Genomic DNA, 26,201 nt, shown 5'->3' on the forward strand with positions numbered 1-26,201 from the left:
GGTGAAATGTATGACTTTTATATTAATGAAATCCTTTGAGAAACCCCAGGGCTTTAAGTGGGCCGGGTCTCACCAGGTCTGAGCACCGGCAGTTCTTTTATCACACTATGCTAAGCACAAACTGTTAGCCTACGTGTTTTTAAGCCACGCCCTTAATTACATTGGTCTCCTCCCCTTTGGAGACCCCCCTAGTTTTTTCATCCCACTTAAAGCCCTGGATACCCCTGTTTTTGGTTAACATAGCCACCTCTGAAGAAACCTTTTTGTCTAGAACATGCCTCAAGTCTGAGCCATGTTTAGAGTCTCTGGGGCTGGAAAGTCAGCCTGGCCTGGTAAGGAGTCACCCTCCCCCATCTTCTGGCAGGTTCTTGACTATAGGGGGAACTCAGTACCTAATTTATAAAAGAATGAGTGTTGGTGCCCATTACTCTGCCCCGAAGCCCGCAGTCCGCCGATTAAAAAGGCTGCACTGTCTTCAATCCACCCCTTGCCTCTCTAAGCCACTACAAGAGGGCTGTGTGGTCGGTAGATTTTCAATATGTGAATTCTTTAAACTAGCATAAAAGAGGGAAGCATTTTACAACACGCTGTGTCTCTTTTGAATAATTTTCTTAATGGCAGATTCAGGTCAGGCACTGCATCATCGAAATGATTATAATAATAATATGGCAGTAATAATATCCACATGTATATGTAAGTGTGAGCGTCACAACGGAATGGAGATTCTTTCTGCCACCTATGAGGCGTCTTCCTGAACCACGGGCCAAATCGCCACTCCCTAAATTCACTAAGGCTCTGACTATATAAAGTAGCCGGGGTTGGGGCAGGTAATTCACCGCACTCGGTAAATACAGATGCGTCGTGCTGAACTGCTTATCAGGCGTGGTACATATCTCCTGCTTAGAATTCTGACCATTTAAATGATACAAAACATAATACAGGACAGGACGAAATCCTAAGTGCAATAGCGAAATGTGCAAATTTCGCAAACTTTTGTTGATGTGAAATTCCCAAAATGTCCTAAAATGTTGCATCACTTGATTTTGTATAACTTTTTTGTTTTTCACAAAAGCACCCACCTAGATTAAATAAAGTCTCCCAAGATACCAGCAGGAGACTAGTTTGCAAAGAAAGAAGAGATATTTTTTAGGTCAAACCTATCGACGGATGGTGTCTTGCAAGACTTTTTTTTTTTTTTACACAAGGCGTGTGTCAGGTAAAAACAAGTGAAGCAAGATACCACCAATCCACAATCATTTGCTAATTAGTTACTAAGGCACAATTATACTAATATTTCTTGTAATTTAGCCAAACTTTGGGATAAAATTAAATATTATGCAACTTCACACACCCCTTTTGTGGATGTTATTTCCCCAAAGCCCGCATGTTTTACTTTTCTGTGGGCCTTTTCCCTTGATACATTTAATGAGGTTTTCTCTGGTTATATTAGTTAGGTCCAAAAGAGATATTTGAGGGTATGTAATAATTATCACAGAATTTGTGACCTATTTTTTTTTCGTAGTTTTATATAGTGCAAACTTGTCCCGAACATATCAAGTATCAGAGAGCATTACATGAGCACCCGTGGCGCTACAAATGGACACATTCATTTAGTAGTGCGCACTGCATCGCATTTTGCAATGCAGGGCATGCTACGAAATTCGTTTTATTATTAAATAGTTTACTTGCCTCCAATTATCCATACTCCGGTTTTTAGCACCCCCCCACCCTGACCCTCCCATGCCCCGCCTTCCTGCCCAACCGTAACTCCCTCCACAGGCCGCGGCTGCTAATAAGTTGTATCGCAAATTGGCTATTTGCATAAATACTTGCCTAATGAATATTAATTAGACAGTTTACAATTAGTGAACACGTGTGGATGCCACAGCAGGGACGAAGGCCTCCCAGAGATAGCATACCTCCACACCTGCATTTGTGTTCCCATACTAGAAACACTTTTTTTTATAAGTAGCCATTATCCATTCATTTAAAAGCAACCCATGTCCATTAAAGTACAGGTTCTGCTTTTTTATTTTTAATGTTTCTCTTTGGGAGGACTGGGGGAGTACAGGCCATTGACATGAGTCAAATGGGAAGTAGTCATGCAGAGATACATTTCCCTTTACCAATCAGTTCCCATCCCAGCTTGGGGGTCACTAACTCCTGAGCGGTTAATGACCGCAGATGCAGTCACAAACTGTTAATACATTCCTTTCCAAATCACATGTTGAAGAATGGTGCAGCTTTCAGGCCTCTCCCACTTATATTTTCAGAAAGGATTGCAAAAGCCCTTTATGAGCCAGAGACATTTTAGTACATTAAGATAAGCCCCTTTGCTGTCAAAAAGCCTGTGATTTTACAAATCACATGGGTAGTGACCACAAAATAATTTTGTACATCAGGCCCATACTCTTTGAACTGTCATTAAATGTCTAATTAATTTTATCTTTTAATATTCAGGCATTTATTTAAGTTTGTCTTATGTTCACAGTACACCAAGATGCTAGCTGCCAGGTCATAGCTGACCCCTCTATCACCAGCAAATATTGTCCCATTGTTCTTTTACCGTTTCGAGCATCTAAAAACATTGTGTATCTTCAATTGCCTAAATCTCTGGAATCTAAATTTCTGCTGGACCTTGGTCAGTCTGGTTTTTCAGGAGCACCACAATAGAGTATCAGCCCTTCTTTCAGTAATAGACAATCTCGGGAGGATTCTGGAGAAAGAGGGCCCTACCACCCTATTCCTTCCAGATCTCTCTGTTATTTTCAACACTGCATCAACACATATCCTCCTAATCCCTTCCCTAGCTTTCTCGGTAGCCATGACTCAGCACTTAAATGGCTCTGACTGTGGTCTCCATATCCAACGATTCTGCAGCCACCACTCAAGAAAAGCTATATGTCGTCTGTCACATACTAAATGCAACAAAACTTCCTAAGGCTCAACGGCGAGAAGACCGAAGTCCTCATTTTAGGGAAAGGTTCATCTGGTCCTTTTCTTGGTGGCAATCATCTTCCAAAGCAGTCTCAAATTTAGGAGTCATCTTTGACCATTCCCTGTTCTATCTCATTACCACTAGCACATCTAACTTTGAGAAATGGTTGCACTCTATAAACATTGCTTCCTTAATTCATTAATGTAAAGTTGTTTAACTGTAAATGAACAGTTATCAATGAATGGTATGGAAGGAATAAATTAATAAATGGCTTGTTAATGAGCAGGTTTGTAGTTAGTTGGTCAAATGGATATGTGGAGGATGTAGGATTGGATGATCGATGAAAGCAACCAGGTTTGGCCGGCACTGGTATGGGAGGATGGATGGATGTGCCCACAGCAGCGAAATAGACAGAACAGTTTTTCTTGGTTGGGTAAGATATGCATGAGGTTATAAGGGGCTAGTTGAATATTTCATTCACTAAAAAATCTTATTCGTGGTTCTTATTTTAAAAGAATATTCTATAGTTATTAAAAATGAAAGAAATTCTGCAATGCCAGTTTATTGTGAGATGCAGAAACCTGCAAGATATAGGACTTGGGGCTCTGAAGGTTTTTCAATTTCAGCACTTTCTTGATATCATATCAGCACTTTTTTGTCCGATAGAACTAACACTTTACTAATGTACCTATGAACTGATTATCCAATTGGACATAAGCTGCGTGGTTTTTCTTGATATCTCCTGATGCAATTTTAGCACCTTATTATCTATACATCACACTATTGCTTTATTTATGGATGCAGAAATTGATTGTTTCATTGAAGTAAGCTGTATTATGCAATTGAGATGTGTTTCCTTTTTGTTGCAATCCCCTCAATAATAAAAAAAATTACAAATTAGATATATGACTAGGAAAAATGAGTTTAGCAAAACTACACAATAGCACGTAGTCTTTAGGCATAGGCAAAACACAAGATTCTATAGCCATTCTTGAGTGCTATACTGTACTGATGAGCGGCAAGTGTGCTTGGTGTTAGGATGGAGAAGCCTGCTAGATGAAGACTGTAAATAGAAAGTTCTAGGTTGTGGCCCAGTGAATCATTAACAAATATAAATAGTATCACCATTTGGGGCCTGATTTCGTATCATGTGCACTGCCCGTTCTGTTTCATGATGCACCTCTATGGTGCAAGCCCAGGTCAGACAAGGTAGTACCCGCAATTTGCCTTTGCTGAGGAGAGCATAGCAAGTGACATAAGGCGAAGTGATTTCAAACCATTGCAATGTATGTAGCTTTAGGCGGCAGACTGACAATGTTCCATGAGGGGGCAGGGCTCCCACAAGTAAGGACATTGTATGACTGAACCTGCGTTTGGGGGATTTTCTAAAGGGGCCACTTCTAAATAGATGCTTTTGTGGAGCACATTGATTGTCAGTGCACCTCTCAAAAATCTGGTCGGCCTTGCAACCACCTTGATGCAAGTTCATGGGCTAAGGTATTCACTCATTTAAACGGAGCCACCCTCCCCACCACCCCCTCCCCCCCCCCGACTCCATGCAAAAGAGAGAAAACCACTTCGAGATTGCATTAGGGCAAAAGACGTATATTAGCAATCGGTTTTACAGGCTAGGCCGCTCAAGTTACTGTGGCACCTTTAGTAATGGAGAAATGCTCTCTAGAGTGCAGATGAATGAATAGCGGCAAAGTAAACATGGATGACTTCAATTCTATCAAAGCAGACCGCAAGCCAGCATAAATACATAGCTAGGAGGCATTTAAAAATAAAATGTTGATTTTGAGTTACATAATAGTAGTTTTAGCGTGACCTTGTTGCACAAACTCAACACAATACACATCATTCACAATTGAGCTATTTTAGTTCTTGCGAACAAAACTTGTAAAATAAACAAAGATATGTAATTCGGTTTTATAGTAGGCAATCTTGAAGAGGCAATGGACAACAGTATACACAAAAAGGGACATTAAAATATTCTTGTTGCAGCCTGGTTTATTTTATGCTTTAATGGCGTGGTATTCATTGTGTGCCTGGAAATATGCACAGTGAAAGGGGTTTTAGCTCTAGAGCATAAGCCTTTGTTTTATTATGTATGAGTTGTATAAAGCACCATATGTCACCTAGTCCACTTTAAAGGGCTACAACAGAAACAGGATTACAAAGAGCAAAGCAAAGAGGGTTCTAAAGCTCACGAGTTAGAGGCCACTTAGCCATGCAGGCGTGTGCCAAAGCAATTTTCCAATAAGCCTTGTATTTGGGTCATTAGATGTAGCTTACCATGCATCCATTAAGGTTCAGGTGCGAGTGAAGCCCACTCTTATCATTGTGAAGAAATGGCAGCAATGAATTGCCTGAATCTCATGCAAACAAAGATGTACTGGTGGCCGGATTGCTTTGTATGTAAAACTGTGCAAGTGAATATTTGAATTGTGGCACTCTCTCATGAGCGAATAGTGTTACCAATCTTTAAAGTAAACCTAGTGTAGGGTGCCGGTGAGTACCGCCCTCTGATTAGGGGTGTGAAATCCAAATAAATACAGTGATTTATTGGACACAATGTATCCTGGTGTGCTTGTTTTAGACAACGCAGAACTGTGCATGTGCCATAGAGTCTTCAACCAGTGAAGGAATCCTAAAGCCACTGAATGTGGCATCTCAACCTGTGGCATGCATGAGGTAGGAAGTATTGTTCTGAATATATAGAGATTTTACTGTCATTGGTTCAGCATTGCTGCATATGAGCAATTCTTGAGATACACTATCACTAGAGGATTCCTGAACTATTGAAGACGCCATTTTGATATTACCAGTTAGCTGAATGTTCAACTGAAAATATGAAGAATAAAGTACATCTCCAAAAGGACAGAACCTACCAATATTACTAAGAATATGATATGTTTTGGGTAAGTACAACTGATAAAATTTTGCAAGCTATAGGCTCTTACTTGTTATTGACAATTGCATATATATATATCCATGCATTTAGTTCCTTTAGTTCGATTTTAAACACAAAAAATAGAAAATGAATATGTGATAAAAGCACCCCCGCCCCAAAAAAAAGCAACAAAAAAAACAAACATGCACACGTAGGTGCCAGGAGTGATAAAACCTTCAGAAGGATAACCCCTCTTCTATCGCCTCAAATGCCATGGCTGAAACGCCACTCACATAATATGATATGTTTTGGGTAAGTACAACTGATAAAATTTTGCAAGCTATTGGCTCTTACTTGTTATTGACAGTTGCATTCTTTTATATATATATATATATATATATATATATATATATATATATATATATATATATATATATATATGTATCCACGCATTTAGTTCCTTTAGTTCGATATTAAACACAAAACATGGAAAATGAATATGTGATAAAAGCACCCCCCCCCCCCCAAAAAAAAAGCAACAAAAAAACCAAACATGCACACATAGGTGGCAGGAGTGATAAAACCTTCAGAAAGATAACTCCTCTTCTATCTCCTCAAATGCCATGGCTGAAACGCCACTCATTATGTGCCGCAAAAAATAGTCCTTGCAAATGTAAAATGTGATCAAAGTTGCTCCTTCTTTAGTGATGATAACCTTGCAAAAAAAGGATAGGACAATACGACTTTGCCAAATATAAACATAAATATATACCGTACCCTGGATTGTGTTAAAACTGGAGTGAAATAGATTTGCTTAAGTTTTCACAAAGTAAACATTGTTTCCATATTATTTTTGCAACAGTGCAGTCATAAGAACAATATTGGCGATGCAGCCCCCTTGACGTATCTCATTTACTCCCATGGGGCATTCATACAGACGGTTTTCTGTTTTAGTTTATCAGTCGTTGCCAGGTTTTGGCTTGGGAGTTACTTGGACATGACATTGCTGAAAAGTATACCACGTGCATGGAGCTTTTGCATGACTACAAAAGGCCGCGTGCTCCTATGACAGTTCATTATTATTGGACTTTGCCCGAGCCTAGTGCAAAGGCTTCTCGGAGTTGGGGGCGAATGGGTCCAGAGAGCAGGTTGGCGTCATCCGTCCCCTGGTAAAGGTGAGGTGAGCACCAGATGGACCGGTTCCTTCTTCCTCTGCGCAGAAATGCCTTCCCAACATCCTCATACGCCGAAGCGAGCAGTTAAAACGGACAGAGCCGGCAGTAATTGCGTTTGACATTATTTGGACTCTTGCCTCGCTGCCAGGAACAAATCTTTCATTCATAAAGAATAGCTTGTTAGGCCAGCTCTGGACTCCAAACCCACTTAATTAAATTGAAAAAAAAAAGAATGAAAAAGGGGCTTAGCTCTGGTGGGAAATTTGCACACAAAGGCCCGGTGTCTGGCTTTCTCCTCGACTATTGTGTGCACGAAAGAGTTCGACAACAGAGCGACATCTTCGCCTGCCCTCCACACACGCACACGTTCCTTGTAACCGCTGCTGCGCCATTGGTGACCCTCATTAAAAGCGCGGGGAGCCGGGGAATGCTTTCCCAGTGATTCACTAACGGGCCTTTTCTTTCCCGGGCAATCAAGGGCAGGCAAGTGCGGCAGAAGGGCCCTCCAGACGCTGATTGGTGAGCGCGTAGCACAAAGCGCCAACGTGAAACAGGTACACCGCCAGAGCCTCGCCTTTGTGCGGCTATATAAACATCCTGAATGCGATTTTTCAAAACTTTGAACAGTTAAACTGTCAAGTCCGGTCCGCTTTGTTTACGTGTGTCCATAAATAAGACTGCCGTGCCTACTTCGTTTTGCCAAATAAAGTATTGTTCTTGGTATGCTCTCAGAGGTGCGGCACTTCACCCCTACATTTTTTTTTTTATAAAAAGCTCCGTCTTACATGGAATTTCAGCGAAAGGAGTACACCTTTTGAAAACCTTACTTCTTCTATGCTTTGAGCGTTAATTGCTTTTTTCTAAGAAGATTTCTTTCTGGTAACGAGGGAATTCCACGGAGAGGTATCTGCGAGGTGTCTATTCTTGGAAAGTTAGTCACTATTAAGCATGAACATGATGCATTGAGAGCCGAGAAAATTAATCGTTCCGGAAAACATTAACTCGACCGAAGAAGGTGCCTATAAAATTGCAAAAAAAAACAGCCGCTCTAGCCCTCTATTCATAGTGCACACCTGATGATGTACAATTTTGCTCCAAAATTTCCATCAACTTGTGTATATAGACATGCAATTTCTGCATCACTCAGGCCCTGATAATGACCAGAGGGTTACATTGTGTTCGTTGCACAACCATGGATTTGTGATAGTCTTAGGAATTGTTGTTTTTGCTTTGCTTGATCAGTGCTAGTATAATTTAAAAATGTGTTGCGCATCTTCCACAAGTTTCTAATTTATTCGGGGCTTTTGGTTGCAATGGGAGCGGGGGGTGGGGCGGGAGGGAGGGGGGGAGGGAGGGCGGGTGGGAGGTTAAACCATGCATACAATTTCACAAACACACATGTCTGAGAGTGTAACTGATATCATGAAAACTTCTTATCTACATGATATGAACAAAAGCATGATATGCCATTACAATCAGTGCCTGAGAACATAGAACTAGAGAGATTTATGTTCTTACAAACAGTTACTGTTCTTTTTTCCAAATGAAATCATCAATTTGTTCAATTTCTTGTGAATCTAATATTCTTTGTTTATACTTTGAAGAATGTTGGATATGGACCTTTCTGCAGGGTTACCTCAAACTTGTTGCCTTCCTCTTCCTCTTTTTCTGATCTTGTTTTTGTTGGCCTTAGTACTCTGAGCACTTTACCACTGCTGATCAGTGCTAAAGAGCATGTGCTTCTTCCCTAAACATGTTTTTGATTGGTGTATACCTGATTGGTATATTTAGTTTACTTGTAAGCAGTGGTCGAAGTGGGCGGGAACGGCAGGGCACGGCGTGCCCCTACTTCTTTAATTCCTTAGATTTCGTTAACCTACTTTTTTATTATGAACATGAGTCCCTGGACATCAGAAATATTCTGTTTGTGGACGGGTGGGGAGCAGAGAAGGAAAAGGTCTCTGTCTCTTACTTCCTGCCCAGACAAGACAAGGAAGGTGTCCGCTTCTGCTCTGCCGCTGGCAGCTGCCCCCTCTTTCTTACTCCTATTCCCTCTCGTTCTGTCTAACTCCTTCTCACTTTTCCGAAAATCATGAATCAAGAAATGGTTCTCAGCGTCTCTTCCTGTCGTCCATTTGTACCCCTGTGAAATGGGTGCAAAAAAGCAAACCACTTTTGCTGGAAATGCCGTTTTGACATTTTTCTATTCCAAAGTGCAGCCTCGGAAATAAAATGTTCAAACTCTGAAAAATAATTAAATAAAGCAAGATGGAGTGTTCTTAAAGATAATTTTTTTCAAACCCCAACACATTAGCGCTACTTTACAGAGTTTGCCAGTAAAGCGCTACTTTTGTTTTCTTGTCTTTCTTTGAACAGCATTGTTTTCCTCCAGTACCTCCTACCTGGAGGCAGGGCCGGTGCTAGGCATGGGCAGTGTGCCAGGATGGGCCCCCCACAATGGCAATTAACACCCCACTAGTCCTCGTGTATGTCTGCCGATCAGAGTGAAAATGGCCTCACAAACGAGCTCATGGGAGGTGGCCCCCCCTCCTGGGGCCGCTAAGGGGTGGTGTGGGAAGGCCTAGGGGAGGGTACACCTCTCAGGCAGCCAGTTCAGAGACTCAGCAGTTTCTCTCAGTGGGGCAGTCTGGTGTTCAGTGGGGGAGAGGATGTGGCACTATGCCCAGAGCTGCAAAATGTAGAACTGGGGAACCAGGTTCAGCCTTCATGAACAGTCCCCCAGACCACTCTCCGGAGGGAGCACATTCCCATGCCAGACCTTAGAAGGCACCAGAAAAGCCCTGGTGTGTTAGCACCAGCAGGTGGACCCTAGCAGTGGCAAGTGTGGGTTCACCTTGAAGGCTTGCCCACCACAATCCATACTGAAGTTCACCTCCAGTCTTGCAGGCAGGCCTACGAAGTAGCAGACCCTAGAGCAAGATTGACTCTGTCACTGAGGTCACAGGACCCCTGAGAAGAGCTGGCTCTAGAGCGGTGCGACTGGTGTGACCGCAACGGGCGCTGACTTTGAGTGGGGGCGTCGTATATTATGGTTTTAAAAGCACTTGCTGCCTCCTTCCTGGCCGCCAGCTATTTTCGGCAATAATAAAAATGTCATGATAACTCTGATGAATAAACTTCTTCCTAGAGCAAGATCGGAGATTTGTCTAGTGCAAGTTTTGACTCATGGAAAGATAGCGCAGAGGGTTAATGTGCCTGCTGCAAAGAAAATGTCCCAGGCCCATCACAAAGTGCACATATTGTAAATAGGTCAGTGGGTTACTGCTTTTGTCAGTGAGATCCTTTTGCTACTTGCAGTTTATAAGTTAAAATCCTAACAAAGAACAGTGAGCTATTAACTTTCATCTAAGAGCTGAATACAAACTGCAAGGTATAAACTAGAGCGTTATGGTTTTTTCCCTAACCCTTTGATTATCCTAATGTTGCAAAAAGTGTTATTTTTGATATAAATCGATAATGATTTTGAAAGAGAACCCCCAATCATGGTATTAAGTTTTAATTTCTGAGTTTGTGTTTCTCCAGACCAATCACTATTAAACTATACTGTCTACTAGTATGGTTATCATGTGACTCCTACACCTTGTAGTCCTTTGTCTTATGTAACATTTCCTATACAGTCATTTACACACGTAAAATTGATTGTCTCTGTGTATATTGCTGACGACAGAAACTCCATGGCTCGGAAACAAATGGCTTGTGCTTCCACTTTTAAGCATTTTTGGGACATTCTGTGATTAAAATAAATTCACAAAGTGGAATATGTTTCTAATGTCGATAGCTCATATTAATAGTTAAATAATCATGTGTATCCATTGGTTGAATTACATAACATAATAAGCTGTAACTGGTCAGTAAAATGCCACACAAATACTAAAGATTGGGATGTTTTGCGCATCCTGGCCACACCTCTAACTCAGCCCACTGATCCAATCCTCAGGTTATTCCCGCCCTCTGATTATCCGCCCACAGTTCCCCTACTTTTTTTCCCCATTTCGACCACTGCTTGTAAGTACCGTATAAAGTACAAACTCTTGTACCCAGGGCTTGTATGTTAAACGCTAGTAGTGGGCTGCATGATTGATTGTGCCACCCATGGAAGTAGCCTTTCAAACCTGTCTCCGGCCTGCCACTGCTGTGCCTGTGTGCACAGTTTACTGCTACTTCAAGTTGGCATTGAAATAACCTGCTTGCAAGCCTTAAACTCTCCTTTTTATTACATATAAGCCACCCTACAGCAGCCACGGCCCGTGGAGGGAGTTTCGGTGGGGCGGAGAGGTGGGGCGGGGGTGCTAAAAACCGGAGTATGGATAATTGAAGGTAAGTAAACAATTTTATTAATAAAACTAATTTCGTAGCGCGCCCTGCATCGCAAAATGTGATGATGATGATGATGAACTCCTGAGCCTCTGTTTTGTGAGGTCGAACTCAATGTAACCTGGTAAGACTGACCGTGCATAACCTACGAAAACACAAGTGTTCTCCCAACACTCAAAACCATAAAACACTGTAATTTGATTGTACGTTTGAATGCTTATAACTTAAGATAGGCTTAGTTTACCTACATTTTAAAGTTTGCATATCTTGCAAAGTATTCATTCACCATAATTTTATTGTTTCGGTCTTATTTTGATCAGGTCACTAATCCCTATTTTTCTAAGCCATGTGTGGAGTGTTTCTGTGGTGTATTCATTGTGTTACTTTGTGTGTGTGTTTACACAAATAGTTTACACTAGGCCTCTCTTGATAAGCCTGCTTGCTCTGTGCCAAGATACCAGGGTGAGCACAGGTTATCTCAGTTGTGTATCTATATTACCCTGACCAGAGTGGTAGTTCCTGCCTGGCCTGGGTGCATACCTTAGCCAACCAGGAACCCAATTTCTAACAAAGACATGCCCATTTTGGTTTACAATTAGCATTGTTTTTGTTAATCATTTTAAAGTCAAAGAGAGACATTTCAAAAGATGGCAGTCTCTTCAAGTTTCTAATGAGGCTGTTGACTGCATGCTCTGCAGTCAGTGAAGAAGGCTGTATCATAGAACATAAGATCACACATGCATGGGTATACTCATCAGTACAGATAGACACAAAATTTAAATTAGGAGAAATTTTACCAGAAGGTGTATACAAAATTCATGGTCTTCCTCCTAGTGGTTATTTTCTGCTCCAGGATGTCTCATGCTCAGAAAATCATCTTGGAGAAAGAGAACACTGGAGCCTGCAGCCGCCCATTATCACCTCGTAAGGAATGCGGGGGCTGGCTGCAGTTGTGGGTGAGGAAGCTTAAGTGCAGGGATGTCTAAGGGAATACACACCAACAACAAAATCATTTTTTAAAAATGTGATATTGTTTTTATTGTTTCATTAAAGTTTGATAAACCAAACAGTTTATAAGCAGTCCGTATACATTTTTGTTAATCTCTAATATAGGTGTCCAATACAGTGTACAATATGGTTATGTACAATGTACAATAATACATAAAAGAAAAAAGTTATAGCTCAGCCTTCAGTGGGGATACCACACAGTCCAATGTATTAAAAAGTTGAGAAAACAAATGTAAATGGGGGGGAAAGAAATCAAAAGGATATATTAAGTAATGGGGTCTCAATCAGAACATATATATGGAATCATATTTAACAGTAATAGAGTCTCTTAGTCTAAATAACATGAGGTTAAAAAGGAAAGGGTATAACTCCAGTCCATTAAAGTACTGCTGGCTTAGTGACAGACCCTAGAATGGGTATAAACATTGCCTTCTGTGTGATCGCTGTGCGAGTTAAAATTTCAATGAGCACTAACAACCAAGTATGTTGTAGCCATGTATTGATGGATCTGGGTGGGTGACATTGGTGGTACAATGTCGTCATTGGTCTCTACTGCCAGGTTGTTTGTTGCGGCCTGATCTTGCTCTGCTGAGCGAAATCTAACAATATGGCATCTCATGGCGGCACCAGTGGTTGCCTACGAAACACTATCGCATCTTTGCGGTGAAGTGCAACACTCTCCGCCTGTGCCCAGCATAAGAGGGAGTGGTACCAGGCCTTGGCCATTGGGGGTTCAGGAGATTTCCAACGGCATGTGAGTAACCATTTACCAGTTATGAGGCCTAAGTCTATGTATCTGGATGTCACTTTGTGTTTCTTAGACCTGTGACAAAAGACCCTGGATAAACACCTCCCAGATCCAATCCAGTGCCCGCTCTGTGCATAATGCCAGTCTCCTAGTAACTTCGGCCCAGTATGGCTGAATAATAGTTCAAGACCACAGCACATGTAAAAGATCTACCCCCAAGTCATTACACCCGGCACCCTTGGTGTCTGCACGATTAAAAGTTCTATTAATTTTGGCAGGTGCAAGGTAAGCCCTGTGGAGGATATAGTACTGGATGAGCCTAAATCGTGCATTATGAGGAATTTGAATGGGGCTCTCAAGTATGTGGCTCCATTCACGGTCTGTGACCTGCTGTTGAAGGTCCACATCCCAATGGTCATGCAGAGAGAACAGCGGCAGCATTGTGTTGGCCCTTAGTGTATCCGCGAACCATTTGGTGAGATGGCTACCCGCTCCAAGTCCGTGCAAATATTGTATGGTAAGATGTGTGTCTAGCTCCTGTAGTGTGGTTCCCCACTGTGTGGTGAACGTGTGAATCACCGCAGCATGCAGTAGGAACTGTCCGCGTGGCAGGCCAGTATTTTCTGCCAGGTCTTCAAAGGGGATACGTTGTCCATCATTAAATAACTCTCCCACAGTTAGTATGCCCATTTCCTCCCATTACGTGAGTTCCACGTTAGCTACCGCTTGGTGCCTTCTGGGAGTACCCAGTATAGGCAGAGAGGGCGCATAAGGTACCACGTGGTGTGTCAGGCGAAGGCAGCGGCGATAGCATTGATAAGCTATCTTCAGCAATAATTTTATAGGCGAGCTCCCTTTCCTGTTAGGGTGAAAGAGCGCCACTATTAGAGGCTGGGTGTGCCCGGCAGCCTGTTTTTTCGTGGCTCCAAGATTGCGGGCACTGAGCCAGCGAGACACCCACTGAAGTTGTGCTACCAAGTAGTAGTGTTCCATATTGGGTAAGGACAGGCCTCCTTCTGTGGTTGATGGGTGCATTTTAATCATTGCCACCCTACTGTGTGAATCATGCCAGATAAAGTGACATATATCAGACTCCAAATCCTTGAACATAGGAGGACGGAGGTAAAGTGGCAAGTTAGTAAAATGATAGAGTAATCATGACGGATGAAGAGACACCTCAATTATACTGGCTCTGAAGGTACTGAATAATCAACAGTATTGACCTCCTTGAGCGCCAGTTCTATAAGGTTTTTTACCGGCCTTTTCTTTTGACAATGCAAGATAATTATTTTGTTGCATTCATCTGTGTTCCTAGCCCTGCGACAAATGCGTTCTAATAGTCGCCTGACCCTTAGATGGTGGCCAAAGTGAGTGGTAGGCCCTCTTACACCAATTCAGCTGCAATACCGACTGTGATGACCCACTAGGATCTGCCTGCAGGTACGGTCCCACAGCAGGAAGATTTCTTTAACTCAATCTAGATGAACGCATCAGTTCCCTTCACACAACCAGAAGCGCGTTGCCTGTCCCTAAGATGGCGGCTCTTCTTCTAGTTCATGTTACAATAGTTTGTTCCCACCTCACACCGACCTAACATCCCCTTGCACATGCAGCTCTCACTATTGCTCCGCCGCTACCAAGGGAAACCCACACAATTCCACCATCCCTGAGTGGATCAAGCTTTTGCGATTTTACAGACAACACAACACAATAGTGACTGCTTATCTGGTTCCCAGAAGCATTGCCACGAGTACACAACAACCCACCAGCAAGGCTCCAGAACTGATCTGCTTTCCACCCCTCCCCCATTCCCTCCATTCCTATTTAGGGACTTGTTCTTCTGTGTTTTACTATGCAACTACCACTGCTGATCGGCCAGATCTGACCCGCTTCCCAGCTCCCTGCCCCCTTCCCTCTTTCCTCTCCTGGGGACTTGTTTCTTCTGTATTGTACTTTTGCAACTCTAACTAATGTAACCATGTGCCCTTTACCAAAGCACTCCTTCTCCCCTTGTTGGAGAGGGATCCAGCATTTATACCCTGGAGTCTCAGAGACCCCTCTGAGAGAGTCCACAGAGTCATGGGAGCCACACAAAGCAGAGGTGTGGGAAGGCGCCCCTTGCCAAAGCACTCCCTCTCCCCTTGTTGGGGAGGGATTCAGTTTGTATGCCCTGGAGTCTCAGAGACCCCTCTGAGAGAGTCCACAGCATAAAGGGAGCCACACAGAATGGAGGTGTGGGATTCACACCATTTTCTCTGGGATCACAGCACACCAGACGTTGGACACTGTTTTTCCTCATCTCCTGGTTGTGTTTCTTTCACACTCCCTCACCTCTTTCCCTCTTTCATTCTCTGTCTATCTCCCCTGCTCCTATCCCCTGAAACCCTCCCCTTACCTGCATTTTCCCTTACTTATGTTTTTAATGCATGTACCTACACTCCAGCAACTTGTAACTGTGCTCTGAAACTGTGTAACTTGTAACTATGTAATTATAACTATGCTCTGAAACAATGCTCGTCCTCATGTAAAGCGCTCTGATACCTCAGGGTGTAGCCAGCGCAATATAAAACTTTTCAAATAAATACAATTTTAAAAAACTTCACACGACATGGGGCTCTGTAGTCGAATGCGCACTAATGTCGGGTGCTTGAGGTGTGAAGAAGGGATGCTTGATTATGCAGCCGAAGGGACCAGGAGCTGTCGAGGATGACCAGGATCCAGAGGTGAGCTGTCCCACAAAGGAGGTTGAGTGCTGAGGGGTCGATGTCCGGCTAGAGCACAAACAAGTCTGGCAATGGCAACCCACACAGGAAGGACAAACAGGTTATGGTGGGGACCAGCAAGGTCCAGAGGGCTTCAAAGGCAATGGAGACTCAGGGCACGTCTGGAGCAACCAGGGAAGGCCAAGAATAAACATGGTGGCTCTCGCAATGGACCAGGAGTCCCAAGGGAACCTCAAGCAAGGTTGCAAATTACCAGCCTACGGAGGACTCAGTGCGAGGAGGCTGGATTTCTTCAGTGCAAATAGTTCTCGGGCCAGGACTACACGGAGTCCAATGCACAAGCTCGAGAATCACCAGCAAGCATATGCACTTGCAAGTGTACGCGGTGTATAGGGGATCAGGTCATGCAGTTCCCCGGAAGGGATACTGGCCTCAGAATTGCTGAGAGGGCAGATCGACTTCAGGGACCTTAGGAAACCCACCTCCTATGTTGCTAAAAACTTCAGAGTCCTCATGAGCTCGGGAGCAGCAAGCCGGTCAGATGCGCTTAGGTGCCTGCTAATGAAGGGGAGTAACTCCAAGGGGGATTCTTCAGTCATCCAGCATTGTGCAGACAGTCAAAGTACTTGGTTTTTTCTTAGTAGAATCTTGTCCAGGGAAAATCTAAAGTCCTGTAGCAAGATAACCCACTGTACACCCACAGGAAAGGGGTGGACAGATTCAGTGGACCCTCCTAGGGGAGGGGCAGGACAGAGGGCTGGCTACACCCATGTCCTTTGTCCAGTTTCACACCAGAGCATAGCCAATGGCTCCCAGAACTGGTTTGAGCTAGGCTATGCACAGGGACACCAAATGTGCCCCCAGTGCACAATTTCTGGCACTCTCAGAGTGCAAGCAAGTGGAGCGTGTGTAACATTCCACGAACACATCACACAGCAAAATAAATATTGATAATTCATGCATTGGGTCATCATTAACATTGCTGCCTGGGACTGCATACTCCCTAATTGCTATGGAAAAGGCTTGGATAGGAATTTCTTCAGCACTTGAAACTATGGGATTGACAAAGTCTCAGATTTGTATGGATTAAAATTTGATTCATTTATGGATGAAATTGTGGATAAACTTGTGATTAAAAAAGAATATTAAATATACCAGAGTTATCAATAATTCTTTTGCTGTGCGACGTGTATGTGGAAAGTTACACACGCTCCACTTGGAAATTATCGAAGAAGTTCAGTGGGGGCATTGCAAGATTGCGTCTGCACGCATGACCTTGTTTGAGAGCATTCTTTGAATAATACAGTAAAAAATGGACTATTATGAAAACGGGTGTGTAAACGACCCCTCAAATATATAATCACTCTCAGAGTGCACCCACCCAGCCCCAATGAACTAAACCCTGTCTGGGAGGTGGTTACACCTCCCTGTGACAGGATACCTATTGTCATGCCTTCCTCTGCTCGAGCTTAGCTCAGTAACAGGAGAGCAGAATCGTGTCTGTGGCTGGCAGCATCCATTTTGTGCTGCCCAGCTTAAGAAAGCTGGTATCGGGTATTTCAGTGACCTATGAAGGTTACTTCTGAAGGATGGAATCATACCTCTCACACCAGTTACTGGTGTGGAGGTATGATTCCAGGGTGTTTGACACCAAACATAACATGTTTCTAAGCAGCTGTTCTAAAATTAGCATTTACTGCGAGGTTATAATGGAACTTAACCTATATGTCTGGCTGCATCACAGACAACCCCTGAGAATGGTCTCCGTAGGCTGCAGAGGGCCCCACTTATGCAGGGGCACCCTATCATGTAATACCCAGCACCCTGCCTTCAGGATTGACAAGGTCTGCCATAGGGATGACTGATAGGTTTTTAGGTGTAGTGATATAGATAGATATAGTGAACCTATAACTAAGTAAGTGGTGCAAGCACCTTCTTACACAGGTCACAGTATCAGCCCTGTTGTGTCATTTTGAATGGCCTACCATGAGTGACATACTACATGCTTTAACCCCTAGGAGGCCTCTGGGGTACTTATGCCCTGGGTACATGGTGTACCATATACTAGGGACTAATAAGGGTACCCCGGTTTCCAATCTGGAGTGTACCTAAAGTACATACATAGCAATTTAAGGGAGAAAGCAGATAGACTGGGGTCCTGAATAGCAGGATCCCAGTCAAACTAGTCCAAAAACAGTGAGACACCAGCAAAAAGGGGTGGTAACCATAAGAAGCAGATCCTACTTTCCTACAAGACTTGTTAAATCCGTTCTGGGTTGTATAACTCATATTAGGGGGCCGATTTCTGACACAGAAAGGCTGTGGGAATTGGACTTTGGTGGCCCCCAGCAGGGCACCCATCGGTGCAAGGCTTCCAAATGGCAGCCTAGGGTGCACCCTGTTGATCCCTACACCCGGTGGCGGCACCTTGAGGTGCCTGCCACGGGTGCAGGGATGAACTGCACCTCTGCTCTTTGTAATGAGATCATGCATTCCGTTTGGAATGCATGCTCCCATTGTAAAGGATAGGATTGCGAACAAACAGGATTCGGCTGCATCCAACTTGCTGGGCTGGAACCGACGACAGGAGGTTGTTCGGTTCCAGTTCCCAAACGATGTTGGGGATTCAGGCCCTAGATGTGTCTAGAGGAGGGCATTCTGACCATTAACTATAATTCAAGACACCAGCTATCCAGACACCTATTAAAATCTAGCTGATGTGTAACTGGGCCCTGAGCTGTGTAGTAGTTTGACTAGGGGTATGCATAGTCAAAAAGTTTTTTTTTTCTTGTAGCCTTTGCTAAATTTTATAGAAAAGGTTGCAACTCACAAATTTGACGTCTGTCCACATTTTTATGAAAGTTATACTTTTGTGACAATTTATGTCGCAAAAGTTAAACTTGAGGAGAAAACATCAGCATTCATTTGCCATTGAGCATAGAAAATAGTTGAAAAGGGTAAATTTGCAGAGATAATGTCTGCTATTCAGCTGGGTTCGATTAGAGTGAAAATTATGTCGCAAAGCAGTGAAAACTCTAGAAATGCTCCTAGAAACTTTGCACACTTCACATGGAAAAGCATGTCTCCGCCGGCATCCTTATATATCTGGCGGTGTCTGATAGACTCCGCCACCATATTAGAGCTTTTACGCCTCGGTCGGAAGGCTACCGCGGCGGAAAAGCAGTGGACGGAAAAATGACCCCCCAGCCACCCTAATCTGGCTTTTCTGTGTCCGCAGCGGTGACTCCGCATCCTCCGGGCCGGCGGTGGCTTCCGCCGGCCCGGAGGATGCGGATTCACCGAATCCTAATCGGGCCCCAAGTTTGGGGACACCAAAACCTACTGGAGCTGTGGCGTACCAATACCTGGTGACCTTCTCCTTTGAAGGAGCCCCACTGGACTTACAAGTAAGTACTCCTGTGCAGTGCACTTTAACGTGGCCGTCTTTGTCTTTGCATACCAGCTTCTAAGACTCTCAGCACTCTACTCCTGCCCGACCTGCGATGCTCCTGAACTTCTCCTGCTGGAATTTTGGACCTGGTCTGACATTGACCTAAAATGAGAAGGTGAACTTCATGAAAGCATTGCCTGATTTGATATGCATTTTTCTGCGTTCACCCATTGTTTCCAATGGTGCGTAATTGTTCACAAAAGTGATATATGTTCCAAACATTGCAAAATCGTTAACTCCAAAAGTACTTACCTTAGAAATGTATTCTCGGTGTTAAAAATTACATAAAAAAATGTATATTATTTGTATAAATTGGTCTCGGATTTATTCTTGAGTATGTGTTTCATGTATACAACAAATGGTTAGCACTACCATCTAATAAGTCTAACTACTTGTCCACACTACAATATAAACAGAATTCGAATGATCTGCTTTTACCTCTGTATATTATTCGAGGATTCTCTGGACTCTCTGCACAGTGTAAAACCTGATTACTGTGTCTGACCCATTCTCCAACACATTAGGCCTGAATTTGTGATTTCCTTCAGTCTAGTATGCCGAGATGACAGTGAGTGGTGCATGGTGCTTTTAGGCTCTATTGTAAAACTTTAAAATTAAATATCTCTGGTTCTACTGATTGGAGTTTTGTCATTCTGGTATCATTTTATTTATAAAAATTTACTCTAGTTTTCTAAATTGGTGTGGGACTTTTCTTGTGTTGTGTTTTCAGTTTATTACTGTTTGAAGTGCTGTATAAATACTTTACATATTGCCTCTAATTTAAGCCTGACCTCTTTGCGCCATACTTCCAAAGGGTTCAGCACAGGTTAATTTAGTCACTTTTGTGGTAAGCCCTGGCAAGGAGTGTGGTTGCTGCCTTCAGTAGGGCTTCCCTCCCTCTCAACTAACAACCCAGTTTCTTACACCTATTTTATTTTTTCTCTATTGCAATGTACAGTGCAATGTATAAGCACTCCGTAAGTGCAGTACTCATGATGTTTCGATTTGTAGGATCCTGGCCCGATGAAATATGCTGTGAACTGACTTTTATTTGATGTAATGAGGGAGAGAGGTTGCATCACGAGCTTCAGAGTTTCTACATTTCTGCTTGCTTGCACGTCTGATCCATTTCAAACTTCCAAGACTAGAAGGGCACCAGTAAGATGGAGACAGAACTAAATAGAACTCTCAGAAGGTTTACACAGGACTTATAGCATACCAGATCTCCAAACCAACAAGTAAATTAGGCCTGGGTGGACGTTGCAGAGTTGAACACTGAGGAATTCCACAGAGCTACAGAAAACCTCTACCAAATTCTGCAGAGTTCAGTGAGCAGGCGGAGTAGTGCTCGGCCACCCCTAATGAAGTCCCCTTGGATGCTGAGAGTAGTTGGGATCCAAGAACCCCTCCTGTTACTACCTGTATGTCCCTCCCCCTTTCTCAACCACTCTACTGGTTGGGAAACAAACTCCCTTTGGCAGTGAGGGGTCGTTGGAGGCCAAGAATCACTATTGTTGTCACCAGTTAGTCCCACACAGTGGGATTGCTGAGACCTCATAGGAGGCCCGCCCCCTTTCTCAACCATTCCGCAAACACACACCCTGGTGCACTACTGGTTGGGGGAAGAACTCACATTGGATGCTGAGGTTCGTTAGGGGGCAAAGAACCCCTATTGTTACCACAAGTAAATCCCACACAGTGGGATTTCTGTGACTTAGTTGGAGGCCCCACTCCATTTCTCAACCAATCTGCAAACGGGCCTCCCTGTGTACTACTGGTTGGGGGATGGAGTCCTCATGGCTGCTGAGGGTGCGCTGGGAGCCAAGAACCCCTATTCTTGCCACCAGTTAGTCCCACACAGTGGTATTACTGAGATTTCATAATAGGCCCCAGCCCCTTTCTCAACCACTCTGCAAACTGCCTCCTGGCACACTACTGGTTGGGAGATGAACTTCCCTTGGCTTCTGAGGGTTGTTGGCGACAAGAACCCCTATTGTTGTCAGAAGTAACTCCCCCACAGCGGGATGCTGAGAACTTATTTGAGGCCTGCCCCATTTGTCATCACTCTGCAATGGGACCTCCTGGCATACTACCGGTAGGGGAATGAAGTCCCCTTGGCTGCTGAGGATCTTGGGGGCCAAGAACCCCTATTATAGCCACAAGTAAGCCCCCCACAGAGGGAGGCCCCATCCCCTTTCTCAACCAGTCTGGCATTTGCCTCCTTGCACACTTCTGGTTGGGGGATAAAGTCTCCTTGGATGCTGAGGGTCATTGGGGCCAAGAACCACCTTTATGCCACAAGTAATTCTCCCATATTGTTAATGCAGAGACCTAGTCGGATGGCCCCTTCCCCTTTCTCAACCACTCTGAAGATGCACCTCCTGGTGCACTACTGGTTGGAGGATGACTTCTTGTTGGCGGCCGAAGGTCGTTGGGGGCCAAGAACCCCCATTGATGCCACAAGTAAGTCCCCCACAGTGGCATTGCTGTGACCTATCTTTCTCCGAGTCCAGCCAACACGTGTTTTGTCGTATGGGGTCAAAACCCACGACTTCCTCAGGGCTGGGAAAAAAAACATACAAAAAACATCATGTAATCCCGCAATACATCGGGCTTTCTAACAAAATAATGCATCAAATCTCATCCATCCATGGTAACTTTCTTTGTGAGAAATCTTGATGTGTGGCTCTGACCTCAATCTGTTCTCCTATCAATTATATTCTTTAGGGGAACTCTATCCCCGTCTTTTTCTCACCCTCGTATCCACCAACACTACCTTCATTGGTGGTGGTACTCATATATGAGATTCACTTTAGCAGAGGATGTCACCAATGCATGGATGATATTTGATGCATTATTTTGTTAGAAAGCCCGATGTATTGCGGGATTACATGATGTTTTTTGTATTTTTTTTTCCCAGCCCTGAGGAAGTCGTGGGTTTTGACCCCATACGACGAAACACGTGTTGGCTGGACTCGGAGAAAGATACTATAATTAAAATATTTTTGTTGTAACTACTGTGCCTCCTTTGTAATATGATATTAACCTAACTGGACAACACCATCGATGTTGGTGTGATAGGGCTATACTTATATACTGGTGATCCACGGATCAATTTGAGAGGTTTTGGATGATTACCTCTCCCTTAGCACCCAACCAATCAATACTTGATTAGCAACCATATATTTGCCGTAAAATCCGTGAGCGCCATCTATATCCAGGGCCAATCATTCCCTTTCTCTCTCATTGCTGTGACCTCATTGGAATCCACACCTTCTTTCTCAAACACTATGCAAATGGGCCTCCCTGTGCACTACTGGTTGGGGGATGAACTCTCCTTGGCTGCTGAGGGTCGCTGGGGGCTAGGAAACCCTATTGTGGCCACAAGTAGGTCCCCCACAGTGAGATTGTTGAGACCACGCTGGAGGCCCTGCCCCCTTTCTTAACCACTCTGCAAAGGGGCCTACAGGGCACTACTGGTTGGGGGATGAAGGTCCCTTGGCTGCTGAGAGTTGTTGGGGTCCAAAAAATCCTATTGTTGCCACAAGTAAGTCTCCCACAGCAGGATTGCTAAGACCTCCTGGATGATCTGTCCGCCTTTCTCAACCACTCTGCAAATGCGGCTCCTTGTGCATTACTATTGGGGGTGAAATCTAGGGGTGAACATGACAGTAAACTCCGCTCTGCCAGCGGTTGGTGGAGTTGTTGCCAAACTCCACGCAGAGGTCAGTGCCCAAACTTCGCAAACTCTGCCGGTGTAGCGGAGTTTACCGCCCACCCCTAAAGAAAATCAATCAAGGGACATGAATAAATTAGACAAAACATTTTTTGAACAGTATCAAATATCACTAGATATGTTTTGGAAAAAAGGTATGTCTTTTGTGGAGTTCTGAAAAGGTGTTGTAAGGAAATCTAAATACATGGAAGTCATCATAAATAATACGTTGTCCTTTTCCATGGACCAAAGAGTGCACGCACACAACACCTGACCTCATTCACTTACCGTAAATGACAAATATATTTCTATGATGGTGAACAACAGCAAATGAGGGCAGTGGCGGCTCCTCTGCTAAGGGCGTAGGAGTGTTGCCTCACTGCCAGGAGGCAGCAAAAGAAAGGAAAAAATAAAATGATAATCCTTAATGTTATTATCATTTTATTTTGTCCTCCTGCTGTGGCAGCATCCGTGAGGGGGTGGGTCAGAGCTGCAGAGCAGGAGTGGGGTGGTAGAACACTCATGTTCGCAATGACTGTTTGGCACCTCTCTCGTGCCACACAAAACTGTCATGCACACTTCCCTGTGCTCCATAACATGCCCACCCCTCCAGCCCCTGTCTGAACGCCGTGTCACAGCGCTCAGACCAATCACAATGCTGCATTGCAGCATTGTGATTGGCTGCAGGGAGCGTGGAAGCCTTGGTGCTTCCTCACAAGAGACCAGGAAGAGCACGAGACGGCACAAAATAGAGGCGGCAGCGGCAGACCAGGCGGCCGGCCGGGAGGTAAATAATTTGTTTTTTTACCGGATTTCCCCCTCCTGCCCCTTTGCCCCCACCCGCCCCACTGCTGTTTCTAGGCAGCAGCCACGACTGAATGAAGGAGATAAAGAGATTCTACAGGCCAAGCTAAAGCAATGAGTAAACCATCCTTGTTTGTGATCTTGCTGGTCTCAGTATAAACAGGAGGATTACAGGCGCCAGACAGACCTCATTTTTAAATATTCTTTTGCTTTTCAGGAATTCCTGCATGAAGCACTATATTGCATAAGAATTGGACAAGACAACTTAAGTGGAAAACGACTTAGTTGTTACTTACTACGTAGCGAATGAAAAATAGTTTGTTGCAAGATAAAATGTCCGAAGGCTTAACAAAATAGGATGAACCAGGACATGGTCTGTAATTTATATTTTTATGATTTTAATTAATACTGTTAATTTCACATCTCCCCGTTGGTTTATCTGTACTGAAATTCTCCTTGCAATTAAAAGTAAAAATACTTAATTGGATGAATTACAATTACATTTTGTGCAAATCTCTAATGGTCATCCGTGCAGACATACATATATTAAACAGTTAATTGTACCTCCCTGGACCTAAAATGCCCGTAAATGATTTAAAAACGAATCATCTAATACAATATAAAATGCAGGCTCTTCTGATTTATTTCTAGTACCCTCACATTAGTGAAACTGAAAAAATAATTGCACATTTTCCTGACTTAACATATTAAAAAAGTTATAAAATTGTATGTTGAAATAAAACCGTCACTGAATGTTATTATGTTTTTTTTTCTCTGATTGAGCACATTTTTGTATATTAGGAAAAGTATCGATATGTGTAGTATTCACTATTTTAAGTGTTTCATTTTAGTGTATTAGCCACTTGGCTACCTTAAACCCCTGCATTACATTTGGATTTCTTGTTGTTCTGTAGTTTGGCGTCAATCAGGATGGTTTTTTTGGCGAAGTATTTCTTTCTTCAATCATGTAAGGGTATTTTACGATATCTTGCCTAAAGCGTCATCTCACTCACATATGAACTAAGGGAAATGCATCTTAATGTCTCAAATTCTGGTTTCATATTGTAAAGAGTTCCTACTTTGTGTGTTGAAGCCTGGGTTGATAGATGTAATTGTTTATTCGTCTCATTTGTTTGTCTCACAGTCAATTCACTCTTTTGATTGGCTTAGCTGCCTTTATCATATGATGAATTCTTATGTATGTGTAATATAGTGCTACGGGAATCTTGTCATTATTTAGAAAACCCAAAATGAAGAAAGCCAGACTAACAAAATCAGACTGACTAAACTCAATTTTGGGGAATAGTTATATTGAAGAAATAACTTTTTCATGAAAATTCAGTGATGTTGGTCAAAAATGTATTCTGGGTGGAAGAAAACAAGATGACAGCAAAGTAAAAATAAAAATACAAAAACATAAAAAGGAGAAAAGAAGACAGAAGACAACAACAATTATATAGGAACAAGGCAGCTGGGAGCTCGGATTACAAAAAAATAGAGTGGAAAAAGACTGGGCATCCTACTGTCAAGGGTCTGGGGATGAGTGGGTGAGGATGGTAGCTGGAGACAGAGTTAACAGGGGAAGGGAAGGATCAAAAGTGAGGTTAGAGCAAGTAAAAAAAAGATTAGAAAAATAAGGAGGTTGAAGAGAGACCCACTTTAAGAAGAGGAATTAAAAGGAAAGATAAATTGAGAAGGAGTGGGTAAAAGCAGGGTCACCCCCTTTAAATAAAAAAAAAGTCTTATAAGAAAATACTTGTTCCAAGATGACAATTCGCCAGGTTTATTTAGTTTACCTGGTAAAAGCCATTCTTGGTGAAACATTAATCATAAAATATTTGATATGACATATTTGTTGGAACCGATTCCTGGAGGTAGTCTGTCCCTTATGAAGCTGTGCTCTGAATTGACTTTTGTTTGGTGATCTTTGGGGGTGACAGGAATCTATCACGTTTCTGGCCTAAGCTATATAGTTCAGAGGGCGGTTGCCAGCCACCTCGGCATGTAGTAAGTGATATTAATATTGTGCTCTTTATGAAAATTCAGCTGCAGGATCCCAAGTACAACGTTTGTAGTCTTCTTGCCTTTCCAGAGACCTTGATCCACACCTAATGCTTCATCATTGCAACCACACTCTGACATTTCATTTGACTAGGAAGTGGAGCAGGAGTGAAAGTAAATCTGACGAAATGGACAGTGTCCAAATGTGGCGTTTCAATTGTGATCAATTGAGGCAGCCACAAGTGCCATCTTGTTTTTTTTTTTTGTGCAACTCAATATTTTTTATTCAATAGTCTGTCTCTGCACCATTGGTGTGGCCAGAGTAAAGTGTTTTTCTTTTTTTTTTTTTCCTTTTTTTTCCCTGAGCAATTTCAGATAATACAAAAATACACAATTCATATTCAAATAGT

This window comes from Lissotriton helveticus, chromosome 3_1 (genome assembly GCF_964261635.1).
Source record: "Lissotriton helveticus chromosome 3_1, aLisHel1.1, whole genome shotgun sequence".
NCBI classification, from domain to species: Eukaryota; Metazoa; Chordata; class Amphibia; order Caudata; family Salamandridae; genus Lissotriton; species Lissotriton helveticus.